This window comes from Zingiber officinale, chromosome 10A (assembly GCF_018446385.1).
Source record: "Zingiber officinale cultivar Zhangliang chromosome 10A, Zo_v1.1, whole genome shotgun sequence".
Taxonomy (NCBI): domain Eukaryota; kingdom Viridiplantae; phylum Streptophyta; class Magnoliopsida; order Zingiberales; family Zingiberaceae; genus Zingiber; species Zingiber officinale.
Window position 1 is genome coordinate 97,192,847 of NC_056004.1, and position 15,675 is coordinate 97,208,521.

The following is a 15,675-nucleotide window of genomic DNA, read 5'->3' on the forward strand; positions in this document are numbered from 1 at the left end:
TTCCCTTCCTCATTCCTCGTTCCAAACCCATAACTCCCATGTGTAGGTCCCTTTGGAGGCCGGCAAGAGGGGAGGGGTGAATTGCCCTATAAAATAAAACCAAAAACCCTTCTCGGATATTCAACTAACTTAAAAGAACTTGTAATTAAAACGGCAGAGACTAATTAAGATAGAAAGTAGACACAGAGGAATTACTTGGTTTGCAATCAGAGGATTGCTAATCCAAGGCAAAGAAGGCGCACTAATTGATTCTCCTCTGGGAGGAGTAGCCTCTTACAGCGTTGAAAGCACAGAAAGAAATAACACAAATGAAAGCACTGGATTACAAGTAGTTATTCTTGATTGATTATTGCTTCTGGATCAAGGCTATATTTATAGCCTTGGTCGGGGCTCCTAGAAGGGTTCCGGGCGCCCTGGGGGGGATAAATTTTATCCCCCAACGGTCGGATCGAGTCAAAACTCGATCCTGTTGAAAAGTCGATTCCGGGCGCCCGGAAGGGTTTAGGGCGCCCCGGTCGGTTTCGGGTTTAGGGTTTAGGGTTTTGCTAAAATTCTTTTTGTTTCCAAAATTTCATTTTTTAATTTGATATTTTCATTTTCTAATTTATACATGGATTTAGTCATTGCCTTAATGCCAGAATAAAGTTGATCAGGGGGTAAGAGGCATACCTCACTTACCATATCGGACTTGAAGCCTGAATCTCCCCCTGCTTCGCTGCCTTCATCTGAGGTCGCTCCCCCTTCATCGATGCTAGGTTCTGATGAGCTTTGCCCTTCGTAACTTGCCATCAGCGCTATCCTAGCATATTCTTGAGCTTCTGATTCGGATGAAGAAGTGTCGTCCCAAGTTACTTTTAGGTTGTGTTTCTTGGGTGTCTTCATTTTGACCTTCTTGAGTTCTGGGCAGTCTTCCCTTAGGTGTCCCTCCTTCTGACACTGGTAGCACCGTACCTTTCTTCTACCTTTTTGATTATTTTTATTCTGTATTTTAAATTTATTAGATCTAAAAAACTTTTTAAAGTTTCTTACCATGTACGCTTCTTGATCGTCTTCGGAATCTGACTCGGGTTCATCCTTGTTGGTTGCGTTCAGCGCCATAGTCTGAGTTGTGTCCTTTGATATCTCTGCATATCTAGTTTCGTGTAATTCAAGTGTAGAAAACAACTCTTCTAAGTACTTACCTCCAAGTCTTTTGAGATGTAGTAAGCATCGACGATTGATGTCCACTCCGGAGTTCTTGGAAACGCGTTGAGTGCATAGCGTATAGTGTCCCGGTTTGTTACCTTTTCACCAAGGTTTTCGAGACCAGTAACTAGTTCTTTTACCTTTGCATGTAGACCGGCTACTTTCTCACCTTTCTCCAGACGGATGTTCATCAGTTTGTTGCGGAGGATGTCCCTTCTAGCGAGCTTTGCTTCGGACGTGCCTTCGTGGAGTTCCAAGAACTTCTCCCAAAGTTCTTTGGCAGATAAATAGTTTCCGATGCGGTTGACCTCTTGAGGAGGTAACACGCTCAGCAGGTGATGTTCCGCACGGCTGTTTGCTACCGACTCATTCTGCTCCTTCTTTGTCTAATCGCTCTCTTCCTTTTCTTTTCCATCTTTATCTATTGGAGCTACAAAACCATATTTCATAATAAACCGAATTTCAAAATCTGTTTTTAGGAATACCTCCATACGACGCTTCCAGTCTGCGAAGTTCCCCTCGAATTTTGGTGGAACAATGCTTGGTCCGGCCATCTTTGTTGCTTCGATTGGCGGTTAGTCCTCCTGAAGCGCCTTGCTCTGATACCACTTATAGGTCCCTTTGGAGGCCGGCAAGAGGGGAGGGGTGAATTGCCCTATAAAATAAAACCAAAAACCCTTCTCGGATATTCAACTAACTTAAAAGAACTTGTAATTAAAACGACAGAGACTAATTAAGACAGAAAGTAAACACAGAGGAATTACTTGGTTTGCAATCAGAGGATTGCTAATCCAAGGCAAAGAAGGCGCACTAATTGATTCTCCTCTGGGCGGAGTAGCCTCTTACAGCGTTGAAAGCACAGAAAGAAATAACACAAATGAAAGCACTGGATTACAAGTAGTTGTTCTTGATTGATTATTGCTTCTGGACCAAGGCTATATTTATAGCCTTGGTCGGGGCGCCTGGAAGGGTTCCGGGCGCCCTAGGGGGGATAAATTTTATCCCCCAACGGTCGGATCGAGTCAAAACTCGATCCTGTTGAAAAGTCGATTCCGGGCGCCCGGAAGGGTTCCGAGCGCCCCGGTCGGTTCCGGGCGCCCGGAATGGTTCCGGGCGCCCGGAATGGTTCCGGGCACCCGGAGCCCTAAGGTCAACATAAGTTGACTTTTTGACTCCGGTTCAGCTCGTCTCGATCCAGCTCATCTCGGTCCAGTTCTGTTCGCTCCGGCTCCGTTTGCTTGGGTGATCTCGGCCTTCCGGAATAGGGCTCACCCGAACCCATGTTCCGGCCTTCTCCTCGAGCAGCATTCCTTCCCGGTTTCTCGTCCCTCGAACGCCGCGCACGTTCTTCTCGTCCGCCGGTGTACTCTTCCGCGATCACCTCGTCCCTCGGACGCACCGAGCCCGTCGGCTCTCTCCCCGTGCCGTCCTTCTCGTTAGCCGCGTCTTCCGCTCGACTTCCTGTGTTCCTAAGCTCCTGCACACTTAGACACAAGGGTTAAACAAACGCAGGACCTAACTTAGCTTGTTTGATCACATCAAACACCTTGGGGTTCCAACACCATGTACTCTCTCATATTCCTCATTTTTCACTCCGACATACCCATTTAGATCACCTCCTATTAAAATCATTTCATTTGGTGGAATATTTTGTAATATTTCATCTAAGTCCTCCCAAAACCTTGATTTGGTAGCTTAATTCATCTAATCCTACTTGTGGTGTATATACGCTAATTATGTTCATAGTTTCTTTCGCCACTATTATCTTAAGGGTTATAATTCTATCCCCTTTTCTAACTACTCCTACAACTTCATCCTTTAACAAACTATCTACAATGATACCCACTCCATTTCTTGTTTTACTCTTTCCAATGTACCATAACTTAAAACCCGAGCTCTCTATCATCTTTGCCTTCTCGCCTATCCATTTTGTCTCTTGTACACACAAAATACTAATTTTTCTCCTAATCATCATATCTACTACCTCCATTGATTTACCAGTGAGAGTTTCTATATTTTATGTTCCAAATCTTAGATTATTAGTTTTCCTATCATATTTGCACAGCCGCCACCGCTTCTTCCTCGCCACCGGCGAGCCGCCTCCCTCCTCTCTCCTTCTCCTCTCGCCGGCAGCGGCCTCCCGCCATGGCCCTCCATCGTCACCGCGCATGTTGACGTCGCATCCAGCGGCCCTCGCCGCTGGGTTGAGCGACCCTCGCCGCCGCGTCCTGTGGCCCTCGCCGCAGCGTCCAGTGGCCCTCGCCGCCGCGTCTAGCGGCCCTCGGCGCCGTGTCCAACGGCCCTCGGCACCGCATCCAGCGGCCCTCGGCGCCGCATCCAACGACCCTCGCCGCCGCGTCCAGCGACCCTCGCCGCCGCGTCTAGCGGCCCTCGGCGCCGCGTCCAGCGGCCTCCGCACGCGGCAGGCACCTCCTTGCGCTGGTCGTCACCGCTGCCCCCGTTCACCGCTGGCAGCCACCGCCGCTTCTTCCTCGCCACCGGCGAGCCGCCTTCCTCCTCTCTCATTCTCCTCTCGCCGGCAGGGGCCTCCCGCCATGGCCCTTCATCGTCGCCGCGTACGCTGACGACGCATCCAGCGGGCCTTGCCACCGCGTCCAGCGGCCCTCATCGTCGCGTCTAGCAGCCCTCGGCGCCGCGTCCAGCGGCCCCCGCCGCCACGTCCAGCCGCCTCCGCACGCGGCAGCCACCTCCTTGCCCTGGCCGTCACCGCTGCCCTCTCCTACGGCCACGTTCACCGCTGGTAGTCGCCGCTGCCTCTTCCCGCGGTCACAGCCGCTATCTCTAGTGGATATCGTCATCTTCCGGGTCATCGCAGCCTTTATACTATTTGTCTATGTCGGCCTTCAAGCTGAGAAGGTGCCCGGGCGGTAAGCTGATGTGGTTCAGGCCGTCGAGCCATTGTGCTTCTCTATTCACACTGTTGTTGTGCTTGTACGTTACTAGTATTATCCGGCTTGTGTGCCGTATGTCGGCCTGCGAGCCGCTATTATATCTGGCTTGTGTGTCGTCGTCTCGGATCCTTGCTACACTGGACTCCGTGTCATCACCTTCGGACTCAGTTTCTCTTCAGTTGGCTCAGATGCACCCACTCTTCCGGGTCACAACGACTCGATTAGCTTCACGACCCACTCACCAATCCCTCCGAGGGCGCCCCCCGGGGCCAGGGTATGTCATTGTACCTATCTTATATTTATTTCACTATTCTATTATTGTTAGGCTGCTTACATATTCGTGGGACCCGCCTCGAGCATCGAGGTACTAGGGACCGGGGTAACCCGGTCGCTGGATACAGGAACGGTTGACTAGAGGAGGACTTCTGACGACTTGGTCAACACAGAAGATAGCTCACCGTTCGGGTCATGGGGATGCGGTCAACCTTCCAGACACGTCATTCCGGTAGGTTCGTCGTCTCCACTTCCCGACAGGATCAAATTGGCGTCGTCTGTGGGAACACACCTGATCTGGAACGTGAAGATGGACGATGCCGGAAAATTCTGTCATACTCCAGACCTCGATGGGTTTCGACGAGTATATCGTATCTTCCTCACTCCACGGGTATTCGGGAGTTGAGAAATTGAGTCAGATCCTTTGCTGGTTGGCAAGTTAGGTTTTCAGTTATATTCTCTTTCGGTCATAGAATTTATCATAATTTCCCAAGCGATGACCCCGCGCCGATCGGTCGGGCGTATATTATCCAAGCCACTGGCTCGATGTCGTAGACCCCGCACCGATCGGTCGAGTGTATATTATCCGATCCACCGGCTCGAAGTTGAATACCCCGCGCTGATCGGCCGGGCGTATATTATCCGAGCCACTGGCTCGATGTCAAAGACCCCGCGCCGATCGGCCAAGCGTATATTATCCGAGCCACCGGCTCGAAGTCGAAGAGCACGTGCCGATCGGCCGGACGTATATTATCTGAGCCACTGGCTCGATGTTGAAGACCTCGCGCCGATCGGCCGAGCGTATATTATTCGAGCCACCGGCTCGAAGTCGAAGACCCCGTGCCGATCGACCGGGCGTATATTATCCGAGCCACTGGCTCGATGTCGAAGACGTCGCCCCGATCGACCGAGCGTATATTATCCGAGCCACTGGCTCGATGTCGAAGACCCTGTGCCGATCGACAGGGCGTATATTATCCGAGCCACCGACTCGAAGTCGAAGACCCCATACCGATCGGCTGGGCGTATATTATCCAAGCTACTGGCTCGATGTCGAAGACCCCACGCCGATCGGCCGAACGTATATTATCCGAGCCACCAGCTCGAAGTCGAAGACCCTGTACTGATCAGCCGGGCGTATATTATCCAAGCCACTGGCTCGATGCCGAAGACCCCGCGCCGATCGGCCGGGTGTATATTATCCGAGCCACTGGCTCGATGTTGAAGATCCCGTGCCGATCGACCAGGTTTGAGTTATGCTTGAAGACGGCCGAGCGGCGACCTTAAACCCTCGCGTCATCGGCGGTTGAGCGACAACCTTAAACCTTGCGTCATCGGCGGTCGAGCGGCGACCTTAAACCCTCGTGTCATCGGCGGTCAAACGACGACCTTAAACCCTCGCGTCATCGACTGTCGAGCGACGACCTTAAACCCTCGCGTCATCGGCGGTCGAGCGGCGACCTTAAACCCTTGCGTCATCGGCTGTCGAGCGGCGACCTTAAACCCTCGCGTCATCGACTGTCGAGCGACGACCTTAAACCTGTATCTTCACCGACCAGCTTATCAGAGCATCTATCTCCCCCGTTCGGGGTTGAGCGGTCTTCACTGGTCTCGGACCAGCTTCAGATATTTTATCTCCCCCGTTCAGGGTCGAGCGGGCTGCACTGGTCTCAGACCAGTTTATCGGATCTTCTATCTCCCCGTTCGGGGTCAAGTGTCTTCACTGGTTTCGGACCAGTTTCGGATATTCCATCTCCCCCGTTCGGGGTCGAGCCGTCATCCCTGGTCTGGGACCAACACCGAATATTCATTCTCCCCCGTTCGAGGTCGAGCTTATCAGAGCATCTATCTCCCCCTTTCAGGGTCGAGCTTATCGGATCTTCTATCTCCCCGGTTCAGGGTCGAGTGTCTCCATTGGTCTTGGACCAGCTTTGGATATTTCATCTCCCCCGTTCGGGGTCAAGCGGTCATCCCTGGTCTCGGACCAACATCGGATATTCGTTCTCCCCCGTTCAGGGTCGAGCTTATTGGATCTCCTATCTCCCCCATTCGGGGTCGAGTGGCCGTCACTGGTCTCGGACCACCTCCGGATATTGTGTCTCCCCCGTTCGGGGTCGAGTGATCATCATTGGGCTCGGATCAGCTTATCAGATCTCTTATTTCACCCGTTCGGGGTCAAACATCTTTAATGAGCGCGGACGAGAGTAGGTCCACTGGTTTCGGACCAGGATATCTCACGGGCTCTATGCCCGCTCTGCTAAAGACTTTCGCGTCCGTGCGCCTGCATTTCCCTAGCTACGCTTCCATTCAGTTCATGGGTGATGCGTCTGCTCGGCATCGTTCACCCGACATCTATTCACCCGATCGACATTCTTCTGATCGTCGGTCGGTATCTTCATGGTCGCACGTTCGGCATCATCCGCCTAGTATCTATTCACCCGATCGACATCCTTCCGACCGACTGATCAGCCTCTTCGCGGTCGCACGCTCGGCATCGCTCGTCCGCTCGGTCCGCTCGTTACTCCGCGTGTCGCTCGGTTCGCTCAGCATCACCACCCTCTTTCGGGCGACACCATTTTGACAGCAATCGCTCGCGCACCATTATACGATGAGCTCAACGTTTTGACTTTGATATCGAGAGCGGGTCAACCCTTTGCGATAGACTGTCCAGTCAGTCAGACTTGCACCTTCTTCAACTAGACTTAAAGGGGAGGCTTGTGATCCGGATGCAGCTTAGGGCATAGGAGGAGTTAGGGAGAAGGAAGGGGGCATTTGGGTCTTTGGACACATTAAGGGTTTTGGCTCTTTTAAAGAGCACTTTTCACGAATGAGAGGGAGGGGGAAGGGAGTTCGAGATTTTTGCGCTGCCAGCCCTCTCACGCAGGGAGCCGACGCCGGCCAACTTCCCTCCCTCTCCCTCGTCGCCGACGCTCCTCATCTCTTCTCCTCATCGCGACGCCGCTACCGGGCGGCCGCTTCGTGTCTTTGCTTCTTCGCCGCCACCACGATGCAAGGGAGGCACAGCCGCCGCCGCTTCTTCCTCGCCACCGGCGAGTCGCCTCCCTCCTCTCTCCTTCTCCTCTCGCCGGCAGGGGCCTCCCGCCATGGCTCTCCATCGTCGCCGCGCACGCTGACGTCGCATCCAGCGACCCTCGCCGCTGCGTCCACGGCCCTCGCTGCCGCATCCACGGCCCTCGCCGCCGCGTCCACGGCCCTCGCCGCCGCGTCCAACGGCCCTTGCCGCCGCATCCAGCGGCCCCCGCCACCACGTCCAGCCGCCTCCGCACGCGGCAGCCACCTCCTTGCGCTGGACGTCACCGCTACCCCCTTCTACGGCCACGTTCACCGCTGGCAACCACCACCGCTTCTTCCTCGCAACCGGCGAGCTGCCTCCCTCCTCTCTCCTTCTCCTCTCACCGGCAGGGGCCTCCCGCCATGGCCCTCCATCGTCGCCGCATACGTTGATGCCGCGTCGAGCGGCCCTCGGCGCCGCATCTAGCGGCCCTCGGCGCCGCATCCAGCGGCCCTCGGCGCCGCGTCCAGCCGCCTCCGCACGCGGTAGCCACCTCATTGCACTGGTCGTCACCGCCGCCCTCTCCTACGACCACGTTCACCTCTGGCAGTCGCCGCTGCCTCTTCCCGCGGTCATAGCCGCCGTCTCTAGAGGATGTCGTCATCTTCCGGGTCATCGCAGCCTTTATATTATTTGTCTATGCCGGCCTTCGAGCTGAGAAGGTGCCTGGTTGATAAGCCGATGTGGTTCAGGCCGTCGAGCCATTGTGCTTCTCTATGCGCACTGTTGTTGTTCTTGTGCGTTGCTAATATTATCCGGCCTGCGTGCCGTGTGCCGGCCTGTGAGCCGCTATTATATCTGGCTTGCGTGCCATCGTCTCGGATCCTTTCTGCACTTGACTCCGTGTCATCACCTCCGGACCCAGTTTCTCTTCAGTTGGCTCAGATGCACCCACTCTTCCGGGTTACGACGACTCGATTAGCTTCACGACCCGCTTGCCAATCCCTCCGAGGGCGCCCCCCGGGGCTAGGGTATGTCATTGTACCTATCTTACATTTATTTCACTATTCTATTATTGTTAGACTGCTTACATATTCGTGGGACCCGCCTCGCGAGGTACCAGGGACTAGGGTAACCCGGTCGCTGGATATAGGAACGGTTGACTAGAGGAGAACTTCTGACGACTTGGTCAACACAGAAGATAGCTCACCGTTCGGGTCATGGGGATGCGGTCAACCTTCCAGACATGTCATTCCGGCAGGTTCGTCTTCTCCGCTTCCCGACAGGATCAAATTGGCATTGTCTATGGGAACACACCTGATCTGGAACGTGAAGATGGACGACGCCGAAAAATTCTGCCATACTCCAGACCTCGAAGGGGTTCGACGAGTATATTGTATCTTCCTCACTCCATGGGTATTCAGGAGTTGAGAAATTGAGTCAGATCCTCTGCTGGTCGGCAGGTTAGTTTTTCAGTTATATTCTCTTTCGGTTATAGAATTTATCATAATTTCCCGAGCGAAGACCTCGCGCCGATCGGTCGGGCGTATATTATCCGAGCCACTAGTTCGATGTCGAAGACCCCGCGTCGATCGGTCGGGCGTATATTATCTGAGCCACTGGCTCGAAGTCGAAGACCTCGTGCCGATCGACTGGGCGTATATTATTCGAGCCATTGGCTCGATGTCGAAGACCCCGCGCCGATCGGTCGGGCATATATTATCCGAGCCACCGGCTCAATGTCGAAGACCCCGCGCCGATCGGCTGGGCGTATATTATCCGAGCCACCGGCTTGAAGTCGAAGACCCTGTGCCGATCGGCCGGGCGTATTTTATCCTAGCCACTGCTCGATGTCGAAGACCTCGTGTCGATCGGCCGGGCGTATATTATCCGAGCCACTGGCTCGATATCGAAGACCCCGCGCCGATGGCCGGACGTATATTATCCGAGCCACCGGCTCGAAGTCGAAGACCACGTGCCGATCGACTGGCCGTATATTACCCGAGCTACTGGCTCGATGTCGAAGACCTCGCGCCGATCGACCGGGCGTATATTATCTGAGCCACCGGCTCGAAGTCGAAGATCCCGTACCGATCGGCCGGGTGTATATTATCCGAGCCAATGGCTCGATGTCGAAGACCCCACGCTGATCGACCGAGCGTATATTATCCGAGCCACTGGCTTGATGTTGAAGATCCTGTGCCGATCGACCGGGTTTAAGTTATGCTTCAAGATGGTCGAGCGGCGACCTTAAACCCTCGCATCTTCGGCGGTCGAGCGGCGACCTTAAACCCTCGCGTCATCGGCGGTCGAGCGGCGACCTTAAACCATCGCGTCATCGACAGTCGAGCAGCGACCTTAAACCCTCGCATCATCAACGGTCGAGCGGCGACCTTAAACTCTCGCGTTATCGGCGGTCGAGCGACGACCTTAAACCCTCGCGTCATCGGCGGTCGAGCGGCGACCTTAAACCCTCGCGTCATCGGCGGTCGAGCGACGACCTTAAACCCGTGTCTTCACCGACCAGCTTATCAGAGCATCTATCTTCCCCGTTCGGGGTCAAGCGGTCTTCACTGGTCTCGGACCAGCTTCAGATATTTTATCTCCCCCGTTCGGGGTCGAGCGGGTTGCACTGGTCTCGGACTAGCTTATTGGATCTTCTATCTCCCCCGTTCGGGGTCGAGTGTCTTCACTGGTTTCGGACCAGCTTCGAATATTTCATCTCCCCCGTTCGGGGTCGAGCCGTCATCCCTGGTCTCGAACCAGCACTGGATATTTGTTCTCCCCATTCGGGGTCGAGCTTATCAGAGTATCTATCTCCCCCTTTCGGGGTCGAGCTTATCGGATCTTCTATCTCCCCCGTTCGAGGTCGAGTGTCTCCATTAGTCTCGGACCGTCTTTGGATATTTCATCTCCCCCGTTCAGGGTCGAGCGGTCATCCTTGGTCTCGGACCAGCATCGGATATTCGTTCTCCCCCGTTCAGGGTCGAGCTTATTGGATCTCCTATCTCCCCCGTTCGAGGTCGAGTGGTCGTCACTGTCTCGGACCACCTCCGGATATTGTGTCTTCCCCGTTCGGGGTCGAGTGGTCATCACTGGGCTCGGGTCAGCTTATCAGATCTCTTATCTCGCCCGTTCGGGATCGAACATCTTTACTGAGCGCGGACGAGAGTAGGTCTACTGGTTTCGGACCAGGATATCTCACGGGCTCTATGCCTTCTCTGCTAAAGACTTTCGCGTCCGTGCGCCTGCATTTCCTGAGCTACGCTTCCATTCAGTTCACGGGTGATACGTTCACTCGGCATCGTTCACCCGGCATCTATTCACCCGATCGACATTCTTCCGATCGTCCGGTTGGTATCTTCGCGGTCGCACGTTCGGCATCATCCGCCCAGTATCTATTCACCCGATCGACATCCTTTCGACCGCCTGATCGGCCTCTTCACAGTCGCGCGCTAGTCATCGCTCGTCCGCTCGGTCCGCTCATTACTCCGTGTGTCGCTCGGTTCGCTCAGCATCGCCACCCTCTTTCGAGCGACACCATTTTGACAGTAATCGCTCGCGCACAATTATACGATGAGCTCAGCGGTTTTACTTTGATATCGAGAGCGGGTCAGCCCTTTGTGATAGACTGTCCAGTCAGTCAGACTTGTGCCTCCTTCGACTAGACGTAAAGGGGAGACTTGTGATCCGGATGCAGCTTAGGGCATAGGAGGAGTTAGGGAGAAGGAAGGGGGCATTTGGGTCTTTGGAGACATTAAGGGTTTTGGCTCTTTTAAAGAGCACTGTTCACGAATGAGAGGGAGGGGGAAGGGAGTTCGAGATTTTTGCGCCGCCACCCCTCTCGCGCAGGGAGCCGACGCCAACGCCGACGCGGGCCAACTTCCCTCCCTCTCCCTCGTCGCTGACGCTCCTCTTCTCTTCTCTTCATCGCGACGCCGCTACCGGGCGGCCGCTTCGTGTCTTTGCTTCTTCGCCGCCACCATGATGCATGGGAGGCACAACCGCCGCCGCTTCTTCCTCGCCATCGGCGAGCCGCCTCCCTCCTCTCTCCTTCTCCTCTCGCTGGCAGGGGCCTCCCGCCATGACCCTCCATCGTCGCCGCGTATGCTAACGTCGCATTCAGCGACCCTGGCCACCGCGTCCAGCGGCCCTCGTCGCCGCGTCCAGCGGCCCTCGCCGCCGCGTCCAGCGGCCCTCGCCGCCGCGTCCAGCGGCCCTCGCCGCCGCGTCCAGCCGCCTCTGCACGCGGTAGCCACCTCCTTGCGCTGGCCGTCACTGCTGCCCCCTCCTACGGCCATGTTCACCGCTGGCAGCCGCCGCCGCCGCTTCTTCCTCGCCACCGGCAAGCCACCTCCCTCCTCTCTCCTTCTACTCTCGCCGACAGGGGCCTCCCGCCATGGCCCTCCATCGTCGTCGCATACGCTGACGTCACATCCAGCGGCCCTCACCGCCGCGTCGAGCGGCCCTCGCCGCCGCGTCCAGCGGCCCTCGCCGCCGCGTCCAGCGGCCCTCGCCGCCGCGTCCAGCGGCCCTCGCCGCCGCGTCCAGCGGCCCTCGCCGCCGCGTCCAGCCACTTCCGCACGCGGCAGCCATCTCCTTGCGTTGGCCATCACCGCTGCCCTCTCCTACACCCACGTTCACCGCTCGCAATCGTCGCTGCCTCTTCCCGCGGTCACAGCCGCCGTCTCTAGTGGATGTCGTCATCTTCCGGGTCATCGCAGCCTTTATACTATTTGTCTACGCCGGCCTTCGAGTCGAGAAGGTGCCCGGCTGGTAAGCCGATGTGGTTCAGGCCGTTGAGCCGTTGTGCTTCTCTATTCGCACTGTTGTTGTGCTTGTGCGTTACTAGTATTATCCGGCCTGCGTGTCGTGTGCCGGCCTGTGAGCCTCTATTATATATGGCTTGCGTGCCGTCGTCTCGGATCCTTGCTACACTGGACTCTGTGTCATCACCTCCGGACCTAGTTTCTCTTCAGTTGGCTCAGATGCACCCACTCTTCCGGGTCACGACGACTCGATTAGCTTCATGACCCGCTCGTCAATCCCTCCGAGGGCGCCCCCCGGGGCTAGGGTATGTCATTGTACCTATCTTACATTTATTTCACTATTCTATTATTGTTAGGATGCTTACATATTCGTGGGACCCGCTTCGAGCATCGAGGTACCAGAGACCGGGGTAACCCGGTCGCTGGATACAGGAACGGTTGACCAGAGGAGGACTTCTGACGACTTGGTCAACATAGAAGATAGCTCACCTTCAGGTCATGGGGATGCGGTCAACCTTCCAGACACGTCATTCCGGTAGGTTCGTTTTCTCCACTTCCCGACAGGATCATATATATATATATATATATATATATATATATATCTCAAATTCTGTTAATCCAAGGCCAAGTCTTGGTACCTTCTTTAGTTTATCTTTTCAACACTCAAATGGCACAACTTGAAGGGTACAACACCGTACGCCCCCCACTCTTCAATGGAGATGACTTCCCATACTGTTAGAAGCGGATAGAGGTATACCTTAAAACTGACTACGACCAATGGTTTAGCGTCACTAAAGGATACAAGACGCCCGTCGATAACGCCGGAATTCCAATGGACCCGGAGAATTGGAATATGGAAATGAAGAAAAAGGTTCAGATTGATTTCAAATCCCTCAACACCATCCAGTGTGGTTAACCAAGGAGGAGTTGAACCGCGTCGGCCTACACGAAAATGTCAAATAACTATGGGACAAGCTCATAGAATTACACGAGGGAACCAACAACACAAAGGTAACAAAGAGAGATTTATACTTGAATAAATTATTTAATATAAAAATGCAGGAATATGAGATTGCCAATTAGCTGCACGCGAAGATAAAAATATCCTCAACAGACTTCACACAATCGGCTATCAGATGGAGGATCGGGATCTAATCAGGTATGCTCTAAACGTATTTCCTCGGAATGCACTGTGGGCATCCATCGTGGATGCCTATAAGATTTTGAGGAATTTGTCTAAATTAAAATTAGACGAACTCTTTTGTGAATTAGAGCTACACGAACAGACTAACGCCAAATCGAGAAAGGTATTGGCTCTTATTGCAGGAACGTCGAAAGAAAAATCGAGGACCAAGCCGGAACCTGAAGTCAAGTCTAACCGAGACTTAGAGAATGAAGAATACCTGGTGAACTTGGTAAGGAAGATGTTCACCAGGAGAAAGAAGAACTTCACCAACAAGGACCTGCAGAAGATCTGTAACACCCACTAAGCTTTTAAGATAAATAAGAGAATGATGAATTTTGCCTTAGAAAAATAATAAGAAGTGAGTTGAAGCAAAAAGAAATAAAATGAAATAAAAAGAAGAGGAGGTCAAGGATTGAACCTTGAACCTCTTATATTATAATTTATAGAATTAATTAGTAGAAACCAATTGGGATAGAGAGAAGATATTGATAGCAAGGAAAGGGAATGCATGATAAAGATAGGAGTAAAGATCTAAGAAGAGAAAACAAGAAAAGAGCAAGAGAAAGGCAACTTGCCTTCCTCCCTTTCTCTCTTTTTTTTCCCTCTCTTGCTGTGACATTAAATGGAGAATGAAGGGGATTCATTCCCCCTTGTTCTCATCATAAATGATGAGAATAAATTAGAAAATAAAATAAATAAAAGAAAATAGAAAATGGGTTAAAGGAGAAGGAAAGCAAAAACCAATTTTGCTATCTCTTCCCCCTTAATATAAAAAAAATGATGTAAAGGGAAAAGTCTATTTTTTCTCTCATTTTCCCTCATCCTCCCTCTCCCTCACCGAACCCTCAGTCCCCTCTCCTCCATCTTCGGCCCAAGCCAAGGTTTTCTCCTAAGAAAGCCTAAGATACAAGGAGGACTTAGCAAGGGAATCAAGGGAAGGGAACTAGAAGAAGAGGCTACTTCTTCCATCACCACACCTTAGATCCACAAGCGAAAAGGAAGTAAGCTTCCCCTCACCTGTGGTACAAGGCGTTTTATGTGCTTTTCAGATTTTATGAGGATTAGAAAACCTAGAATAGAATTTAAGAAAAATTCGGCCAAAGAAGAGTTTTCAAATCTAGGAAGGTTTAAACAAGTCCTCATTTCATGATATTTTTCTATGCTATGTAGGAAGGTTTTCCTTCATGTTTTTATACCTATATGATGCTTGGTCAGAGGAGTACCTAACCCTAGAATTTCGGCCAAAAATATTTTAAAGAGGTTAGGGAAATCATTGTTTAACCAAACTAGTACAAGATTCCCTCCATGAATTACTAAGGGTCTTTTGTTGGTTTTTCTTGCTTGAAAGTTACTTGGAACCAAAAGAAATCCACTCATATGTTTCGGCCAAGAAAAGAGCTTAGGGTTAGGAAGACCTTTAAATTTAAGTAACCATGTTTATATGATAGAATATAGAGTTCTCTTAAAGAATTGCATGTTGAATATTGCTAGAAATTCATGAACTCTTCATTAAGATTTTCGGCCATGATAAGATGGATAGCTTAGAAAAGCTTAAACAAAATTTTAACATGCTCAAGACCTCTGTGATATTAAGATATGAAAGTTGTTTAATGCTCTCATGCTTAATTAGGGTATAGAGAATTTAGTTACATGATATATGACATGTAAGAACACAAGGGTCCTAGCTTGTTTATGAACCAAATTTATATATGATGTTCTTAGTAATTTTTGCCATGAAACTTACTTAGGTTTTCCATGCTTTAGGCCACTTAAAACCTAGTTTAGAGATTGGTAGGTTTCGGCCATGAGGAAAAATAAAGGAAAAAGGAAAGAAACCTAGGAAGCCTAAGACACAATTCACATGTATGTTTATTATGCTTGTCTTTATACATGCTATGAAACTTGTATGACTTCCTATGCTTTTAGGCTATTTGAAGCAAATTTAAACACTGATGAGTCTCGGCCAAGTAGGGTTTAAATGACCTAAAGGCCTTAGAATTGAAACCAATTGTGTTAAAAATGCTTCTTATGGAAATATGATAATATGTTGATTGAGTCACATGCTTGTATAATTTTTTCATGACCTAAATGGACCATTGTATGTTTTGGCCATGAAGGGATAGATGCCCTAGAAACCCTAGAACAAAAATTAAATATGCTCATGTCACTCTACATGAAATATGATAAGTAGAAAGCCAAAGTTCTCATGCTATATGTTGTTTAATGACCTAAAATGAGGCTAGGGTAAGTTTCGGCCATACCCATTGTATGATGCCTTATTATGAATTTATACATGATGTTAGTTCAAGTTCACATGCTTGTATGCTTGCTTTTAGC